Source organism: Phyllobates terribilis, unplaced genomic scaffold (assembly GCF_046119375.1).
Source record: "Phyllobates terribilis strain yellow unplaced genomic scaffold, ASM4611937v1 Scaffold_7__3_contigs__length_470593459, whole genome shotgun sequence".
Lineage (NCBI taxonomy): Eukaryota > Metazoa > Chordata > Amphibia > Anura > Dendrobatidae > Phyllobates > Phyllobates terribilis.
The window spans coordinates 454,378,090-454,386,242 of record NW_027362767.1 but is presented as its reverse complement, the minus strand read 5'-3'; positions in this window follow the sequence as shown (position 1 = coordinate 454,386,242).

The window sequence follows — 8,153 nt, the reverse complement described above, 5'->3', positions numbered from 1 at the left end:
TTCTTGGGAATGATGCAACAAGTTCTTCACCCCTGGATTTGGGGTTCCTCGGCCATTCTTCCTTGCAGATACTCTCCAGTTCTGTCAGGTTGGATGGTGAACGTTGGTGGACAGCCATTTTCAGGTCTCTCCAGAGATGCTCAATTGGGTTTAGGTCAGGGCTCTGACTAGGCCAGTCAAGAATGGTCACAGAGTTGTTCTGAAGCCACTCCTTTGTTATTTTAGCTGTGTGCTTAGGGAAATTGTTTTGTTGGAAGGTGAACCTTCGGCCAAGTCTGAGGTCCAGAGCACTCTGGAAGAGGTTTTCATCCAGGATATCTCTGTACTTGGCCGCATTCATGTTTCCTTCAATTGCAACCAGTCGTCCTGTCCCTTCAAGTGAAAAACACACCCATAGCATGATGCTGCCACCACCATGTTTCACTGTTGGGATTGTATTGGGCAGGTGATGAGCAGTGCCTGGTTTTCTCCACACATACAGCTTAGAATCATCACCAAAAAAGTTCTATCTTCGTCTCATCAGACCAGAGAATCTTATTTCTCATAGTCTGGGAGTCCTTCATGTGTTTTTGAGCAAACTCTATGCGGGCTTTCATATGTCTTGCACTGAGGAGAGTCTTCCGTCAGGCCACTCTGCCATAAAGGCCCGACTGGTGGAGGGCTGCAGTGATACTTGACTTTGTGGAACTTTCTCCCATCTCCCTACTGCATCTCTGGAGCTCAGCCACAGTGAACTTGGGGTTCTTCTTTACCTCTCTCACCAAGGCTCTTCTCCCAAGATTGCTTAGTTTTGCTGGACGGCCAGGTCTAGGAAGACTTCTGGTGGTCCCAAACTTCTTCCATTTAAGGATTATGGAGGTCACTGTGCTCTTAGGAACCTTGAGTAATGCAGAAATTCTTTTGCAACCTTGGCCAGATCTGTGCTTTGCCAAATTTCTGTCTCTGAGCTCCTTGGGCAGTTCCTTTGAGCTGATGATTCTCATTTGGTCTGACATGCACTGTGAGCTGTGAGGTCTTATATAGACAGGTGTGTGCCTTTCCAAATCAAGTCCTATCAGTTTAATTAAACACAGCTGGACTCCAATGAAAGAGTAGAACCATCTCAAGGAGGAGCACAAGGAAATGGACAGCATGTGACTTAAATATGAGCAAAGGGTGCGAATACTTAAGACCATTAGTGAGTGAACATACTCGCAAGTACTCAGTACTCGTGATGCTCGGAGCTCACCGAGTACTTGCGAGATGCTCAGACGGATGCTCGGGTCTCCTCCCTGCATGTTTGGCGCTCTTTAGAGCGCCAATCAACATGCAGGGATTTCCTGCTACTCACTGTAATGCCGCAGCCATGTTGGTTGTGGCATTACAGTGATTGGCTGGCCGCACAGCGTCATCATGTCTATATCACACCTGGTGCCGCTGTGCTCGTCAGTCTACTTTGCAATCAGGCAGTGTAAGTGTAGCACCCCGAGGACTCGGCTGCTACAGGGGTATTGCACCTCAGACCAGAGGTGTGGTATTCCACTCCCGGGTAAGGATGGAGTGTGGAACTGGGCTCAGATAGCTGCATGCACCACACTCACCCCATTTCCGGGGGACAGATCAACGGTACTCCCACCAGATAGATGTGCAGGTACGACAGCTTCTGTCCCTGGCTGGAGTGGGGAGGGGGGAGGAACATCCTAGTGGTGTAGGAGCAGAGAGGGGAGGGACTCTGGGCATAGGTAGGAGCCCATTGGGTGCTTGTCACCTGGGTTCGGGTGTCAGAGGGAGTATATAAGGTGGGCACCATCTTAGGACAGGGTCTTTTAGGTCTGTTCTGTGCAGAGAGGAGCTCAGCCAGAGAGGGCTGACAGGGAGCTGTGGCTCAGTCTGGGCCCAGCTCCAGAGTCAGGCCTGGAGAGGAGGCCTGAAGCAGAGAGAGAGAGAAGTCAGAGGAAGAAGGAACAGAAACACCAGGAAAGGCCCAGAGACGCAAGAGAGAGGGAACCCTGAGATCCCACGAAATAACGGGTGAAGGGTTGGCAGAACAGGGTGCCGGATCCCAAACTGGTGGAGGCCAATTATCCTTAGCCAGGAACCGGAGGTCGTGGACAAGTTTTGGCGCGACCCCTCGCCATATCCACCAGGAAGGCATACCACGTATAGGGTCAGGGAAGCCGGGAGAGGTTTCACCACCAGAAGGCCCAAGGGAGCTAGACAAAGGTGGATCCCTGGTGGGGACGGCCAGTAGGAAGGAAGAGAGGGGAGCTCAGGACCACGCTCTGGAACTGCCTGGGAGTTGGCCGAGTCCCGCACCTGGTGGACGCAGCACGGCTCGGGTGGTCCTAGCTGTACACAAGGGACCTGATAAAGAACTGTGAGTAAAGCTGTGAAAACTGCAATTGCACGTCTCTGAGCTTCCTTGTCACACCACCACTACCACTATCATCTTTTCCTGCTTCATCAGCTGCCCTGAGGCTATACCCCTCCCGTTGGGGGTTATACCATCCACGCTGCACATCCGTACCACCGGCCTCAGCGGACTGCCCTGCAGCGGCGGCTTCATAGCCGCATTCAACGGGTGGCGTAGTCGGACACTAATACCATCATATCAATAACGCCACTTAGTTTGACACCCTGGGCACGGACCGGGTCACCGCCACAAGGACTACTACCCCTATCGGATCCGGCTCCGGGTATTCCCCGCGTGCGCAACGCTACACAACATGGCCCAGGGGGCGCGTCAACTTTGGCGTAGTCGGCAGGATTACGTGCCCGCAACCACCGGGTACTGCGTGCCTGAAGAAAAGTTCACATTTACCTCAAAAAGGAGTCTCCCGCCAATTCCAGAGGGTTCCCGCCATCGGACGCCATCTGGGGTCGTTTCCCGCCGTCTGCCCGCCATCTGCAGTCTTTGCCCGCCATCTGCGAAGTTTCCCGCCATCGGGAAACGATTCCCGCCATCTGAGACGATTTCCCGCCCTGGCAGAGCGGACGCCATTATGGGCGTGCCAGAGGGTGGCAAGAGACCACCTCCCATCATGGGCGCGGTCCCAGAAGGGCGCCAAAAGCGGAGACCGCCCCCACCAGCCGAGACTACCACCATGGAAATGTCCATCAAAGTGGGGGGTCTGCCCCTGAAACTGACTGTCACTAAGTTGCCCCGGGACCACTCCCAAGGGGGGCGGAGAGAGAACAAAACGGAGAAGATGGGTGCAGCCTGGAGAAGTCTGGACAGATCGCACCCGGGGATGGAGGAAGAGACAAGCAGTACCGACCCCGTGGTCCGGGGCCTGCTGCAGGCCGCCACCCCAGAAGGCCTGGTGGAGATCCTGGCACAGCTCCCCAGAGATCGGGAGCGTGCACAGACCGCGATGGAGGCCTTGGCCCGGAAGATGGCCCGAGTACAGCAGGAAGCACTGGCCGAATGGGGGAGGGAGATGGCCCAGCAGGCTGGAACCCGCCAGCAGAGGACGACACCCGCAACGTGGAGCATGTCTGCCCCTGAGGATGGTGCAGGAGGGACGAAGGCCGGAGACGACGCCGCGGAGGGAGCCGCAGGGATGGAAGCAGGTAATGGGGACGTCACCACCCCGAGCCCAGTAGCCGAAAACCTGCCCCAGCTCCCCGTCGCAGAGCCCGAAGTCCCACTCACCGCGCCCGTTGCCGCACCGCCACTGCTCCCATCTAGGCCTCAAGCGGCCGGAGCCGCGGTCACGCCCCCTTCCGCGCCACGCCCCTTTGGTCCCAGAGCGCGGCAAAAGAGGAAGTGCCACCGGCCTGGTCGCAAGGCCGAGTACCTCCGGGTGCCGCGGTCTCCACAGCACTCTCCTCCCGGAAGGTGCCATACTTGGGCCCAGATAGGATGCCTCCGGCCTGGACGCAAGGCCGAGCACCCCCGGGCGCTGCCGCCCTTACGGCGCCCTCAACCTCCACAGTGCCACCCTTGGGCGTCGATCTGTTTGCACAACATACCAGCCCGGACGGGCTGCCCTTCGTGTGGCCACCGGAGTACGTCAACCCCCGACTCCGGAAGGAACGGCCCCTGTGCGAGCCTCTGATCCCGGCTCCGGCGTCCGTCAAAATTGTCCCGCTCTCGTTGGAGGACGCCCAATTTGCATGGGATCCGACCGGTGAGGACCTCATGGGGTTCACCAAGGAAACCCGGGCGGCCGCAGCCCGGCGTGAGGAGTGCTGCCGTCAACAGCTAGAGGTCTTTGGGAGAGAACGGCGAGAGAGGCGGATCCGCGAGGAACAGCTGCAGGTCCAAAGCGCGGAGCAGAAACGCCGGGCCCGACGAAACCCCCGTGCGGCCCACGGTCCCCGCGCCAACGGGACCGTAATAAAGTTCCAGTTGGAGCATGGCTGGGGCTTTATCCGGGATCACCGAACCCCCGGCGACGTCTTTGTCACCCGCAGGGATGTCGAGAGCCACCTGCCGGAGGGACACCGCGGACGTGACCTCTACCCGGGTGATGAGGTCACCTTCACCCGGCATCAGTGTGCCAAAGGACCGTACGCCCTTCACGTACACCGGCTGACTGAGGAGGAGATACAGTATGAGTAAAGCCAAGAGGACCCGGACGGGTCTGAAGACTACCCTCAGGAAGGAGCACGAAGAGGACACCATTATTAGAGAGTGGTAAAGAAGGACTGTATATAGTTACCCGTCGGGGTACAAGAACTGTCGTAAAATTGGTGTTTGTGTGAACTGTTACCTGCGTGCCCTAATCCCCAACCAGGCTGAGGACTGTGAGCAGCCATTTCCCTATTCCCACTGGCCGAGGACTGAGAGCGGCCACCCTGTAAATAGTTGCGCTTCTTAAGGCGCCCCCTACTGGTTTTAGAGAAGAACTGCTTTTCTACTTTGGAACTAGTGACTGTTGCACTTTACCTGGTCACAAGTTGCACCGTGGCCAGAAGATCAAGAATATGTTTTGAAAATGTTTGTGTGAAAATGTCTTAATATGGAAAGTTTAAAATGCTGCTAAGATAAGAATGCCAAAAGTTTTATATAATGTTTTATACCTGTAACGTTAAAAGAAGAAAAGAGTACCTCCCATAAAGGGATGAGTTCATAAGTTAATAACTTATATATGAGTGCACTTTAAAAATTTTGTATGTTGTAATTTGCTTTTACTCTATTCCAGCCCGAGGACGTGCTGTGGTTTACCAAGGGGGAATGTAGCACCCCGAGGACTCGGCTGCTACAGGGGTATTGCACCTCAGACCAGAGGTGTGGTATTCCACTCCCGGGTAAGGATGGAGTGTGGAACTGGGCTCAGATAGCTGCATGCACCACACTCACCCCATTTCCGGGGGACAGATCAACGGTACTCCCACCAGATAGATGTGCAGGTACGACAGCTTCTGTCCCTGGCTGGAGTGGGGAGGGGGGAGGAACATCCTAGTGGTGTAGGAGCAGAGAGGGGAGGGACTCTGGGCATAGGTAGGAGCCCATTGGGTGCTTGTCACCTGGGCTCGGGTGTCAGAGGGAGTATATAAGGTGGGCACCATCTTAGGACAGGGTCTTTTAGGTCTGTTCTGTGCAGAGAGGAGCTCAGCCAGAGAGGGCTGACAGGGAGCTGTGGCTCAGTCTGGGCCCAGCTCCAGAGTCAGGCCTGGAGAGGAGGCCTGAAGCAGAGAGAGAGAGAAGTCAGAGGAAGAAGGAACAGAAACACCAGGAAAGGCCCAGAGACGCAAGAGAGAGGGAACCCTGAGATCCCACGAAATAACGGGTGAAGGGTTGGCAGAACAGGGTGCCGGATCCCAAACTGGTGGAGGCCAATTATCCTTAGCCAGGAACCGGAGGTCGTGGACAAGTTTTGGCGCGACCCCTCGCCATATCCACCAGGAAGGCATACCACGTATAGGGTCAGGGAAGCCGGGAGAGGTTTCACCACCAGAAGGCCCAAGGGAGCTGGACAAAGGTGGATCCCTGGTGGGGACGGCCAGTAGGAAGGAAGAGAGGGGAGCTCAGGACCACGCTCTGGAACTGCCTGGGAGTTGGCCGAGTCCCGCACCTGGTGGACGCAGCACGGCTCGGGTGGTCCTAGTTGTACACAAGGGACCTGATAAAGAACTGTGAGTAAAGCTGTGAAAACTGCAATTGCACGTCTCTGAGCTTCCTTGTCACACCACCACTACCACTATCATCTTTTCCTGCTTCATCAGCTGCCCTGAGGCTATACCCCTCCCGTTGGGGGTTATACCATCCACGCTGCACATCCATACCACCGGCCTCAGCGGACTGCCCTGCAGCGGCAGCTTCATAGCCGCATTCAACGGGTGGCGTAGTCGGACACTAATACCATCATATCAATAACGCCACTTAGTTTGACACCCTGGGCACGGACCGGGTCACCGCCACAAGGACTACTACCCCTATCGGATCCGGCTCCGGGTATTCCCCGCGTGCGCAACGCTACACAACATGGCCCAGGGGGCGCGTCATAAGGAAAGGTGCTGCTGAGCTAAGGAGAGATTTGGTTGTGTATTAGGTAGTGTAGGGAGAAAACAAGTACATTACACATATCCATCTCAACAAACAGTCCTTCGGAGGACTAATCCATCTGAGGACTAATCCATGTGCACAGATATCAGGCAGGCAGTGTATATAGGCAGGCGGTGTATATAGCAGACTGCAGTGCATATACTACAAGAGGCTCCATTCCAGTTTTGTCTGCTGCTGCTGTTAGATATTTCTAGACATAGGCCCAGGTCTCAGGGGCCAGGAATAATTTTTTTGGATCTTAATCCTCATTATTTGCTTAAAAAGCAATCCAGAGAACACCGTTTTTCTGCGCCATTTGCTTGTTGGCACTGCAGAATACAGCCAGGTCCTTTCCATATTACAGCCCTAAAAATCCAGCTATTTAAAACTGTGGTTTGTCCGTCACACGGATCGCATATAATTGCGCTGAAAATACTGCCATTTCTGACCTTCATTCAAATTTTTTTTCAGTGTGTCAGCAAAGTTTTTGACACCGGTTTGCTGTTCAAAATAGTTACCTACAGGCCAGGTATTTAAAACTGTGGTTTGTCCGTCACATGGATCACATATAACTTCGCTCCAAATTCAGCCATTTGTAGTGAAGGTGGAAAATATTGTCCTCTATTTAAAATGGGCAAGGCGCGTGGCAAGGGATGGGGAACTGGACGTGATGGTTATGGTGATGGCGCATGCAGAGGCCGAGGCCATGGGCAAGCTGAAATTGTGCCACAACAAACACCCACATCTTCTCGCCCGACCTTCCTGTCCCAATTCCTAAGGGACCGCAGCACACCACTATTGAACCCAGAGCAGTGTCAAAAGGTTGTTGGTTGAATAGCGGATAATGCTTCCTGTCACTTTGCCACCACCACCACCAACACCCTGTCTTCCACACGGTCTCGGTAGCCATGAGTCTGGACTGCATATTCTTCACCCTGATCCTCCTTCCTCCCACCATGCCGAGTGCCCGGAGACAACTGACCCCACACTTGGACACTCCGAGAGCTGTTCACTTTTCCATTTATAGTTTCGGGCCTCTTGCCCGGTCCACTTGAAGCAGGGCAAGAGGAGATAACGTGTAGCGATGCCCAAATATTTGAGCAGCCACAGTCACACGAAGGCAACGGTAGGAAAGTGTCAGTCTGGTTGTTTTTGAAAGACTCTGCCGATAACCCCAAAAAGGCCATTTGCACCACCTGCCAGGCCAGCATCAGCAGGGGTGGCAAAACGACCAGCCTGACCACCACCAGTATGATCAGGCACATGGCAGCAAAGCACCCGACTTTGTGGGCCAAACCCCAGGGTCCAGGAACAGTGTCTGCGGATGACACCACTGCTTCTTCCGCTGTTGTGCATGCAAGCCAATCCCCTTTCCATGGTGCATGCGAAGATGCCTCCTGCCCTGCACCTGTCGTTGCGCACTCTCAAGTAGCAGCATCAGGAAGCACGTCCACGTCTTTGTCCCAGCACAGCATTCAGTTGTCCATACCCCAGTCCTTGGAACGCAAGTGCAAATACGCAGCCAATGCGCCACAGGCCACACTACTAACTTCCCACATTTCACGATTGCTTGCGCTCAAAATGTTGCCTTTTAGGCTCGTGGAGACAGAAGCATTTCTCAACCTGATGGCGGAGGCCGTCCCTTGGTACTCGGTCCCCAGCCACCACAATTTCTCCCGGT